Source organism: Eutrema salsugineum, unplaced genomic scaffold (genome assembly GCF_000478725.1).
Source record: "Eutrema salsugineum unplaced genomic scaffold, Eutsalg1_0 scaffold_17, whole genome shotgun sequence".
Taxonomy (NCBI): Eukaryota; Viridiplantae; Streptophyta; class Magnoliopsida; order Brassicales; family Brassicaceae; genus Eutrema; species Eutrema salsugineum.
Genome location: NW_006256852.1, coordinates 716,466 through 729,558, shown reverse-complemented (window position 1 = coordinate 729,558; position 13,093 = coordinate 716,466). Strand labels below are relative to the sequence as shown.

The window sequence follows — 13,093 nt, the reverse complement described above, 5'->3', positions numbered from 1 at the left end:
CATCTAGGAAAACAAAGAGTGGTAACTGATAACACCTGATTTTGACCACTTTTATGGATCACTTTCAATATCTTATGCATGTGTTTTTAATCAGTTTTAAAGGTTTTATAAGTGTATTCCATGTTTTGGAGTTTTAAAAGGCTTTTCAGGAAACTTGGGACTTTGAAGTGCATTTTGGAGCAAAAGTACATTTTTGGATAAATTTAGGCCGTCAGAAGTTTGGCAACCAATAAAGACATTATAGAGGAGACAACCAGCTTTCCAACACACTTGGAATCAAAGCAATCCAACGGTTAGATCTCAAGATATCATCAATGCACTGAAGGCCGATTAGCACAAGCCTAGTCAAGCACAAGTGCTTTCACCCGCGGCCAGCCTTCTTCCCACCGGGGCTCAGGAGGTTTCACCCCCGGTGGACCTATGTCCGAACCTCAGGAGCCCAACTAAGGCCCAAGACACTTCCTGCACCCATTTTACAAGCCCTAGACGCCCAAGACTTGGAGAAACACTATAAATACTCATTTTTAGGACTTTTGTAAGAGAGCCTCTTTCTTCTCTTTGAGAGAGAACTCATTTGTAGTTTTAGGTTTTATTTTTATGCATGTGTAGAAGCTCTTCATCGCCATTCTAACTTCAATAAGAGAAGTTTTTCTGCAACTTTGTTTCTTTTACTTTTTTTCTTCTTAGTTCTAAACCGATGATGATGTCTACCTCAACCATGTCTGAGTAGTCAGATAGTTGGGTGAAAGGGTAATCCAAAGGGATCCCATGTTCGAATGACAACTAGGTTTTTAGGAAAAAGGATTTCGATTTTTAACATGATTCTCCCATTCATCCAAATCTCAAAGCGGTAATTCTGGATTGATCACCCAGAATCCGATCCTAGGTTTAATCCGAGCCACGAGAGTGTTGTATCTGGGTTGCCTGAACTGGATCTTATGGACGTCCCTGTCGTAGGAGATGAAAGCTATTTACGAAGGATACGTAAGCAGAGATGGATTCCGATCTACAAAGCATGATCTTGTTCTGGCATGAGAGGGAGAGTTAATTGCCATGAACAAGTGATTAGATGATTAGGGTGACCAGAGTTGGTTAATCTTACATGTGTCTATCCTAGTTTCAGAGTCATAGAAAATCTTTGCCTAAATTTCTTGTGTGTTTAGAACATGAACCCTAAAGATAAACCTTGAATCCAGCGCTTTTTCCTTACTGTTTTTCAACCGATTTTTACTTAAAGTTCTTTTTAATTCTCTGCATAATTATATTTAGTGACAAACCAAAACCCCTCTTTATTAGATTATGTCTACGATTGTTTTTAGCATCAATTAGGAGTCCTCAACACACAGATCTCTGTGGATTCGATCTCTAAGTACTACTGCGTTTGCTGTGCACTTGCAGCTTGTCTACGGTAAAACTTGTGTTGCCCACTGCACTCACACCAAGTTTTTGGCGCCGTTGCCAGGGATCTGTCGCTGTTGACTTGACTTCTTAATCTAATTTCAATTCTAAACCTCAAGATTTTCGAGTTCCGCTGGAGATTTTCTAACTCTTCTTTTTATATTTGCTTTCTTTGCTCACAGGTGCATGAAAACTAGGAGAGATCCTGAAGAAATCGTATTGCCCTTAGACGAGATTAACAAACACGAAAGAGCACTTAGGAAACTCAGACGAAGAACGCTCAAGATGGCCAATCCTAATGCCCATCGGGAAGATCTTTTAAACCGTGATCAGGAGGATCACATTGGAGATGATGACCGTGATTCAGTTCATGGTGATGACCTAGATGCTGCTCATGAAGAAGATGGACAGCCACAACTCGATGAAGAAGGAAACCGAGTCCCTCTAAATCCTACTCAAGCCGCTGAAAATCAAAGGAGACAAGACCAGGACGATGCTGAAGGAAGAAGGAATGATGAAAACATTGTTCCACCAGTTGTTAGAGAAGCCAATCGACCAATACAGCTTGCCAATCCTGCGAGAAGACAGCCTCGGAATAGACTCATTGCCGATTTTGATGCACCTCACCAACACTTTCAAAATCGATCAGCTATTCAAATCCCTGTTCCAAGAGAAAATTATGAGATAAAACCTCAGATAGTCTCTTTGGTGAAGCAGAACCAATTCCATGGAATCTCTACTGAGCATTCAGTGGACCACATTGATCTTTTTGAAGAAATCTCTGGACTATGTGAATTGTAAGCTTCTTTCTTTCTCTCCAAGTGATAAAGCTTTTAGATGGTTGAAATCTATGCCATCTGGTTCTATTACTTCATGGGAAGAATGCAAGTCAGCTTTCCTGAACCACTTCTACACCAAGTCAAGATCGAACCAGCTGAGAAACAAGATACAAAGTTTCCAATAAGGCCCAATAGAATCATTCTATGAAGCCTGGGAGCAATTCAAGGAGTATGAGAGAGACTGCCCTCATCATGGTTTCTCTGGAGTAAACCTGCTTAGCACCTTTTACAGAAGACTTCAGCAGAAGTATCAACTTACTCTTGACACTGCCAGCAATGGAGATTTCAGTTCAAAAACCATACCACAAGGGAGAGCACTCATCGAAAATCTGGCTGTAGCTAACATCAACAACAACCCTGAGTATGACAGATCAAAGAAGACTATTACTAGTCATGAATCAAGGGAGATTGCTGAGCTAAAAAGCATGGTAAGTCAACTTCTTAAGTCTCAAAATAAGAATATACATGCTTGTGATACTGCTGTAGGAAATGAGGAAGATGGAAGAAATAAAGAAGATGGAAGAAATGAAGAAGATGGTATGTACCAAGAGGAAGAAATCAATTTTATGGGAGCCCAAGCATATCATAATAGATTTAGTCCAGCTTTCAACAACAACTTTAGGAACTCTGGTGCCAACTTCAACAATCTCTCATACAGAAATCAAGGAGCCAAAAATCAGCCCTATCCGCAGCAGCAAAGGAGTTTTTAAAACAAGTTTCAAGGTGGAAACTATGGAGGAGGAAACTTCCAACAAAGACCAGCATTCAATCCTCAAAAAGCACAGATCAGCTCATTAGAAGCAACCTTTTCCCAGCTAAGTAACCAGGTGAAATCGCTTGAACAAACTATGACGCAGACTACTCAAGGCAATGAGAAGTCTATCAGGGAAATGGGAGTGAAGATCGATTGTATTTACAATGACTTGAATGGGAAGTTCGAATCTTTTGCGACTCATGTCAAGAAGTTGGAACATCAGATAGGTCAAACTGCAGATTCAGTGAAGAGACAACCAGAAGTTTTACCAAGAAGAGTAGAAGATAACCCAAAGAAGTTCTGCAATGCTATGACAGCAGTTTTGGAGGAAGAACCTGTCGCAGACTCTAAGGGGAGATTGATGCCTGAACTTCTCATAAAAGACTCTGAAACCGAGCATGAGAGAAGCCGAGTCATTCCGGTTAAGGTACCCAAACGCTTGCCTGACCAAACATTCAAAAAGTCTAAGGATCCAGGGCGATTCTCATTCACCTGTTCAATCTATGGAATTGAATTTTCAGATTGTTTATGTGATTCTGGTGGTAATGTGAATGTCATGTCAAAATCTGTTGCTGAGAAACTTGGTATAGGTACATTTGTCCCATCTCCAGTAAGGATAATCTTTGTTGATTCATCTCAAAAGAGAACAGAAGGAATGATCCAGGACTTGCCACTGATCATTGGAAACAAAACAATCCCAGCCGATTTTCAAGTTTTGGAGATGGACAAGGACAAAGACAGACCTTTGATATTTGGTCGCCCATTCTTAGCCACTGTAGGTGCTGTTATTGACCATGCAAATCGCTGTTTAGTTTTCTTAAATGTGGACAGGAAAGTTCTATAAGACCACACCAGACCCAGCTCCAATTCAAAAAGACAAGGACAAGGAGAAGGTGTTGGAGGACAAGAAGGAACTAAAATCACTTGCATCGAGGCAATTTGAGAAGATCAAGATAGTGGTGCCACCAGACATCAGCAAGGAGAAAGAGAAAAATCTTGAAGGAATTGTTGAGAAGACGAAATATGTCCTCAAGGATGCAAAAATATTTAAGAAATGGAAAGAGATTTTGATTCAAGATGGAGGAAATCCAAAGTTCAGGCTAAAAAAGACCACAAGGACTCTTAATTCAAGGGATCCTGTCTTTTCTTCTCAATCCTAATCCTGCTAAGAGTCTAGCTAAAAGACTTTAAACAAAAGCGCTTAATGGGAAGCAACCCATTTGATATGATTTTCTTTTCTTTTTATTTCTTTTCTATTTGATTTCTTTTCTTTTTATGCATTTCAAGCTTTCATAAAACCCAGAAAAATCAAAAACATTAAAAAAAATCAGAAAATACAAAAAGATAGGATGAAAAAGCAGGAAAACGGGAGAAACCGGGAACTCCCGGAAGCATTTACCGCGGCCGCGATCAACCCAGCGGCGGCCGACCCATCATTTACTGTGGCCTGCATCACTTCAGCTGCGGCCCGACTCGTCCTTACTGCGGGCGCGCGCACACGCCTGGCCTGCGGCCGACCCCCGTTTTGCTCCCAGGCGTGTTTTTCCTGTTTCCCGTAAGTTGGTTCAATTCCCCGTTTAATTTCAGGATTTAACCGGGAAGTTCCCAAAGCATAATTTCCATGTTAAACACGCTAGGTAAGCCCTCCAAACTTTTAAAAATAAATTTTTTCTTAGGAAAAACACCTTTTTAAAAGAAAAAGAGGATTTAAAAGATCAAAAAGGTATTTTCTCTTCATCTTCCCCAACAAGCTTGAAGATCTAGAGAAAAAGACAGATTTCAAACTTGACAAATCTTTTCCAAATTTCGAACATATCTCACTCTTTTCCAAGGAGATTTCTAATCTATCATCACATAACACTTTCATCAAAGTATGAGCTCAAATTTCTCACTTTTTCTTAAGAACTCAGATTTAGGGTTTTCTTAGAATGAGTAGAAATTTACTTAAGGATGATTGGAAACTGTCTTTGGTCTTAAGGCTAGACTACTGGGTAGTTTATTTGCATGATTAAACACTTAGACCATGGAGATTTGAAATTTTCGAAAATCTGATATTTGAAACTTTGAGCAAATCAAAATTTGGAGATCTGTTTGGTTCAACTTTGCAAATCTGGATTGTTTGGTTCTTGTTGATAGAAAATCAGATTAGATTACATGTGAGTGAGAATAAAACATCATCCTGATTTAGAAACCTCATGTGTTGAACATCAGTATATCGAACTTGACCAGAAATTTTCAGATTCTGTAATGTTTGATACATTTACAGCTTGTTTGTCATGATAATGTATTTGTGATGCCTCTATAAACACCTTGTTCATAAAAATCGATACCAAAGCAGCTTGATTTATCCCTTGTCTCGAGAATCTCGTTTTTGCAGGTCATGGATCTCTCTCAAGTTCGAATGATTCGAACCAAGACGAGCCCTCATGCGAAAAAGCCCCATTCGCAGGAGACATATGATGCATTGAACGAGACACAACTGAGTGAAGATGAACCTCTATCCACCTTCATTGCCGCACAAAGAATAATCTTTTCAGGAGAGATTGAGCAGACCTCCACTCAGCTATCTTTCCCTCGAAGAGTCAAGTCTTCCTCTAGGCCGAAAGTGAAGTTCGGTTGTAAAGCCATTGACCCAGACATCAACTACTTGGCGCGGCTTGAGAAGCTGAAGATTAAGCCAACTTCAGCAATTGACTACTCAACTCTTGAAATGCTTGGAATCAGAGATGATGTGATATGGTATCTTGATAGGCTTGGAATGAGATCATTCATGGAGCAGAACTTTCAGACCTATGAGAACCACACCAAAGAGTTCCTTGCATCAGCAACTTTTAGCTCAAGAAGACAGCTACTCCTAGAGCTCTAGATGGCACACTCTTCTTCTCCATTGGAGGTCATCCTTACTCTCTTACCATCTTAGAGATATGTGATGCTTTGAAGTTGCCTTATTGTGATGAGATTGCATTGGAGAAGGATCCAGATGAGGATCTTTGGAAGCTGATGGGTTATGGAGTTTATGACAAAGGAAGGTCCAAGGCTTCATTACTTTCTCATCCTGCTGTCCGCTATGTTCATAAGCTACTAGCACACACTGTGTTTTCGCGAGCCAATCAAGCGAATTTCCTTAAGCCAGAGTTGGTGACACTACAGCTACCATTCGCAGATCACCCCAAGTTTCCTTGCTTTGCTTGTATCATGGCAAGGAACCTAGTGAAGGTTAAGCATGAGATGCTTACATCTGATTGTCAGGACTACTCACCAGCTTTTGGGAGCATCATCACTTCACTTATGATAGCAGCAGGAGTTGATTTTTCAGCTGAGACACCTCTTAGAGATGATTGGTTTGATCTTTCTCAGTTCTCTAGAGACAGGACTATCACTAGGATGGACCCAATTGGATTTGCTTACAAGTTCTCCACCAGTTCCACCGAGTACAGGGTACTTCTACCATCGGATTCAATGCCCCGTCTCTGAGATAGTTCAGACCCAGGATGGAAACCAGAGACTAGCGACTTCCTACCATCTTTGCCACTCTTACCTCTGACCATGAAGCAATTTCTGGCTGCAAAAGCCAAGAGAGAGGTAGCTGCAAACAGCAGGAGACTTCAGCCTGCACCATCTTCATTTAGAGCCAGTTCTTCTCATCTCAGAGCATCCACTAGGAGTGATGCAGACTTTGCAGCTTTGAAGAAGAAGCTTGACCAGCAAGAGAAGATTAACAGGCGCATGAAGAGACTACTGAAGAACCGCCGGTTTGATGATGATTCCTCATCTACAGAGACAGATGACAGCCATGAGACATAGGCGCCTATCCGTCACCACATGACACCCACGGTTCTATCACCATTTTTCTTTTCTTTTATTTTAAACTCTTTTGCTTTTATATCACCATCTTCTCACCAACTTTTTCACACTGGGGACAATGTGATTTAAGTCTGGGGGAGGATGTCTATCCGTACAAATCTATTTTTCTTTGTTTCTTATCTTTTTCTGTAATTTTTAAATTTTTCTATGCTTATTAAAAGACCTTGAGAGTATTTTTCAGGAATGTTTGACACAAAACTATGATGAGTAAGACTCATGTGCTTCTAGACTTTTCATGCTAATTTCTTTTGTGGTTAGTACTAGACTAGGCGGTAGCTAGAGTACTTGCACTACAAACTCCCACCAGAGGATTTCTATTCATGGAGACTTTTCCTGACAGGATAGACTAGATCATTTCACTTGAACATAATCTTGACATCTAATTTTCTCATCATTGGTTTTAGCTGGCATCATAATACACATCTAGGACATCTTTACATCATTATTACCACTCTTTGTTGTCCTAGATGGCCAGTTCATCTTTAGCTGGTACAACACCCTTTACCCAAACCTTTATGTTTAAACCTCATACATTCTCTCTTTAGTTTATATCGACAGATCTGTGCAAAAACGTAGGAGAGAGAGGAGCAACATGGTTTTCAGTCACTCAAGAGAAAGATTGAAGAGATTTGGGAAAGTGGAGCATCAAGAATCTATCAAAGCTCAATGGTGCCTCAAAAAGCTTGAACTTAAAGGTAAATTTCGTGCTTCCTAAGACTCTACATCCAAAGGCGGTTTCCCCTTTCAAAAAAAAAAAAGTTGCAAAAAGAGAAAAATAATGAAAGGAAAGGAACCTAAAAACCTAAAGAGTCTAGGGTAGCCAAAATTATTTGAAGCAAAGGCTGCAAGTATTCAATTGTGAGCATTGTTTTTAAAACCTGGAAAAAAATATAAGTCTGGGGGAGTTGTGAGAAGAACTTGAAGAAGGGAGATCAAGAATCTTAAAGCAAGAAGAATGTGACTAGAAACTGTGGAAATCAACAGCTCCACCCTTTCTTGCTGTTTTGCATAATGTCTTGTCTCTCCAGAAAAGGTAACCCTAAACACTAAAAGCCTCACCTTCAAAACAACCATTTTGAATACCTAGCCTTGATTGCCTTGCTAAACTCCTTTTGATGAGAAACACTGGAACCTATAAATGAATGTTAAGAGCTAGTTGACTGGAGGATAAGTTTAAGTGTGTAGACTTTCGCATGACGGATCAACGGACTTGTTATGCTTGTGCTTTGGTGAGAATTTTCTAGACTATTCTTGATTTGAGCATAATGACTAACTCTAGTTAAGCAGAATGGTCTCTGAGATTTTGTTAGTTCCTGTGTTTCAAACCTCTTTTCCAGGTTCAGATCTTTGGATTTGTTTGAGGACAAACAAAGGTTAAGTATGGGGAAGTTAATAACACCTGATTTTGACCACTTGTATTGATCACTTTCAATATCTTATGCAGGTGTTTTTACTCAGTTTTAAAGATTTTATAAGTGTTTTCCATGTTTTGGAGTTTTAAAAGGCTTTTCAGGAAACTTGGGACTTTGAAATGCATTATGGAGCAAAAGTATATTTTTGGATAAATTCAGGCCGTCAGAAGTTTGGCAACCAATGAAGACCTTCTCACCGACTGATCATCTCCAAATTTGGGGACATTATAGAGCAGAAAACCAGCTTTCGAACACACTTGGAATCAAAGCAATCCAACGGTTAGATCTCAAGATATCATCAATGCACTGAAGGCCGATTAACACAAGCCCAGTCAAGCACAAGTGCTTTCACCCGCGGCCAGCCTTCTTCCCACCGCGGCTAAGGAGGTTTCACCCCCAGTGGACCTATGTCCGAACCTCAGGAGCCCAACTAAGGCCCAAGACACTTCCTGCACCCATTTTACAAGCCCTAGACGCCCAAGACTTGGAGAAACACTATAAATACTCATTTTTAGGACTTTTGTAAGAGAGCCTCTTTCTTTTCTTTGAGAGAGAACTCATTTGTAGTTTTAGGTTTTATTTTTATGCATGTGTAGAAGCTCTTCATCGCCATTCTAACTTCAATAAGAGAAGTTTTTCTGCAACTTTGTTTCTTTTATTTTTTTTCTTCTTAGTTCTAAACCGATGATGATGTCTACCTCAACCATGTCTGAGTAGTCACATAGTTGGGTGAAAGGGTAATCCAAAGGGATCCCATGTTCGAATGACAACTAGGTTTTTAGGAAAAAGGATTTCGATTTTTAACATGATTCTCCCATTCATCCAAATCTCAAAGCGGTAATTCTGGATTGATCACCCAGAATCCGATCCTAGGTTTAATCCGAGCCACGAGAGTGTTGTATCTGGGTTGCTTGAACTGGATCTTATGGACGTCCCCATCGTAGGAGACGAAAGCTACCTACGAAGGATACATAAGCAGAGATGGATTCCGATCTACAAAGCATGATCTTGTTCTGGCATGAGAGGGAGAGTTAATTGCCATGAACAAGTGATTAGATGATTAGGGTGACCAGAGTTGGTTAATCTTACATGTGTCTATCCTAGTTTCAGAGTCATAGAAAATCTTTGCTTAAATTTCTTGTGTGTTTAGAACATGAACCCTAAAGATAAACCTTGAATCCAGCGCTTTTTCCTTACTGTTTTCAACCGATTTTTACTTAAAGCTCTTTTTAATTCTCTGCATAATTAGATTTAGTGACAAACCAAAACCCGTCTTTATTAGATTAGGTTTACGATTGTTTTTAGCATCAGTAAGGAGTCCTCAACACACAGATCTCTGTGGATTCGATCCCTAAGTACTACTGCGTTTGCTGTGCACTTGCAGCTTTTCTAGGGTAAAACTTGTGTTGCCCACTTCACTCACACCAGTAACAATAAGGTAAAGATGTCCTAGATGTATATCATGATGCCTTCTTAAAACCATTGATGAGAAAATAAGATGTCAAGATTAAGTTCAAGTAAAATGAGATAGTATATCCTGTCAGAAAAGATCTCCATGAACAGAAGTCCTCTGGTGGGATTTCGTAGTATAAGTATGATTGGCTTGCGGGCCTAGGTTTTTTTTTTTAACAAGCCCATTGGTCCTCGAAAAGTTTTAAATTTTTAAAACCCTAGTGTCTGCAAGTGCACAGATGAACGTTGTAGGACTTAGGGTGTCGATCCACAAGGAGGATGTCTAATCTGCAAGAAACAACAAACTGGGAAGTAAGCAAACTCATAAACCAATAAAAGATTTGAGGTTTTTGGTTAAGATCCTAAACTAAACCTAATCTAGTATTCACAAGAGATGCAATGCAGGATGAATTGTTAAAAGAACATCTAAAGCATATCGACTCAAACTAAAGACTCTTAAACTCATAAGTGGCGATTTAGACTTCTCCGGTTTACTCTAATCGATGTATGGTGGCATTTCCAATTAGCTTCCGGGCGATTTATCTTCATCTGTTTCTGGGAATCCGCATTGAACTAGAATAGACACATGTATGATTAACCAACTGTCGTCACCTTAATCAACTAATTTCTTAGATATAGCAATTAACTCTCGCTCTCATGCTAAACTTAAGATCATGCATTGGACACTGAATTTGTCTGCTCACATCTTTTCTATAGGTAGCTTTCGACTCCTATAGCGACTATGTTCTTCTAAAGCTAGGTATGGATGATCTGATACAGCACTCTCGTGGCTCTGATCGATCCTAGGCTCAGAGAATAGGTCATGAATCTACTCTCATGCTTTACGAATGACTTAGAAGATATGAGATCTAGAATATGGCTAAGAACAATAGAAATCCTAATCGATATATATATATGCTTGTCGATATCTTCAAACAACTTGACTCTCTGGGACTAATCTACATGATGCAATGAATGATGGAAGACATAAAAGAATGCAAAGGAATGGAATAGAAAAGTTAATAAGATAAAAAGGAGGAAGAACAATGGATCTGGGAAGAATCCCCATCTCCATCGCCTAACCCTAGAAAAAAAAAGTTTGGTTGCTCAAAATCTCATTACAGGAGCACACACCCGTTTAGGGCTGCTAAACAATGTATTTATAGGTCCTAAGGTCTTCCAGATCTCATTTAGGGCTTTTCTGAAAAGGAATGGCGAAGTGGGCTTTGATGTTGGGCTCGTCCTAATTAAGGTCCACCGGGGGTGAGAGTCTTCCATGGCAGGTAAAACATGCTTTTGCCGCGGGTGAGAGTCTTCTGGGACTGGTGAACTGGGTCAATTTGTTCTCCATGTATCTTCTGATTGCACCGTTGGATCTTTGTGATGTAAAATGATATGGAAAGCTAGTTGTTGATAACACCGGATTTTGACCATTTTTATGGATCATTTTAATATCTTTTACAGGTGTTTTTACTCCATTTTGAAAGGTTTTCAAAGGATTTCTATGTTTCCGGATTTTAAAAGACTTTTCAGGTAATTTGGGATAAAGAGGCACAAAATAGAACAAAAAGACTCTTTTGGATAAATGCAGACCGTCAGAACTCTCATGGAGAGACGAAGACCTTCTCACCGTCTGATCACCCTCAAAATTGGACAACTTATAGAAGAATCAACCAGCTTTCAAATGCACTTGGTTTGGAGACATTCCAACGGTTGGATCTCAAGATATTCCATTAGCCCCGGAGCCACGCGGAGTCGGCCAGCAACTCATGCGACCGCGGCCAACAAGCTATTTGCCGCGGTCAGAAGCTTCCCGACCGCGGCCAACAAGCCAATTGCCGCGGTCACAATACTCCCGACCGCGGCATTCAACCTCCGACTTAAAGCCCACTTATCTGAAGCCCAAAGTCATTCCCAGCCTCAATTCCGGAACCCTAGAGACCATGGAGTATTGGAGACTATAAATACATGTCATTTAGGTCGTTTTTAGGGAGAGCTTTTCATACTTTACAAAAAACCTTTTCCTTTAGCCGTTTTATGAGATTTTTGTAGAAGATTGTTCAAGTCCGAGTTCTTCAATAGAGAAGCTTTCTTTATCTCTTTTCTTTACTGTTTTTCATTACTTTTATTAAAACCAATGATGATGTCGAACTCAGCCATGTCTGAGTAGATCCCGAGTTGGGCTTAGGGTTCCCGAAAGGGGCTCTCATAATCGATTAAGACATCTAGGTTTATAGATCTGGGATTTCGACCTGTTCTCTGTTTATTCTTGTTCTTATTGCATGTATGCTTGATTGATCACCTAGTATCTGATCTAGATAGTTAGTGTTGCGAAATTTTTCATTAAGTATCAGCCCTAGAATGAAACAGGCGATTTTTCCGTAGGAGTGGAAACCTACCTGCGGCGAGATCGTGAGTATTGACGAGTCTTGTGCAGCTCTTGCGTTCTCTCCCTTCCAGGGCCAGAGTGGAAACCTACTGGTCAGGGTTGCGAGAAACAGTTGGTTATGATCACGACGGTGACGTAGTTATACCGCCGTACTCTAGCTCTAGAACCCATATATTGTTATCCGTCAATTCCAATCTATCTACACTAATGTTAAAACCGATTATGATCCCTTAGAGTTCCCGAAAGCTCAGCGTTTTTAGCCATAGTTTACAATTCCATCGATTTTTACTTGCTTTCTTAGACCTGCATTTCAATTTCCTTAGTTTGTTATTTACTTGCTTTATTTACCTTTCATGCGATATTTTACTTGCCTTATTTTTGTTTAGTTCGATATTTTACTTATTCCATTTGCATTTCATTCGATTTTCTTTACCTGCTTTTTAGGATAGATTTATTTGCTTTCTTTTGTTTTAGTTTAATTCGCAAGAAAAACAACCAACCTTTAAAACCAATTTAGTCTAGATGATAACACCGTATTTTGACCATTTTTATGGATCGTTTGAAATACTTTTTCTATGCTTTTAATTGCTTTTAAGTACTTTTATTACGTTTTTCTAGTATTTGTAGTTCCAAGACTCTTTTCAAGAAACTTAGTGAAAAGCTTAACAAAATGGATAGAAAACCAGATTTCAGCTCAGAGTCAAACCGTCAGAAGTTCACCCCTGATTGAAGGCCTTCTCACCGTTTGATCCAGCTCAAATTTGGAGACCTTAAAGATGGAAGTATCAGCTTTCCGGTGCACTTTACAGCTTGGCAATCCAACGGTTCAATCAAAGATACGCGAAGAGCAAGATGTCCCGTAAACCAGCCAGTAAGCACTTCCACCCGCGGCCAACAAGCATTTTCCCGTGGTCAGGAGCATCCCGACCGCGGCCTTCAACCTCCGAGCCCAAAAAGCCCATTTCTGAAGCCCACATTTGGAGAA

The 13,093-nt window shown here is 40.0% G+C and overlaps 1 non-coding gene across 1 annotated transcript; it reads right to left on the bottom strand.

Annotated features, from left to right (window-relative positions):
* Positions 1–2,330: 2,330 nt before the first annotated feature.
* Positions 2,331–2,436, bottom strand: LOC112087692. The gene has a single exon (XR_002900237.1). It is a non-coding gene; the product is annotated as a small nucleolar RNA R71 (small nucleolar RNA).
* Between the last annotated feature and the right edge of the window lie 10,657 nt (positions 2,437–13,093).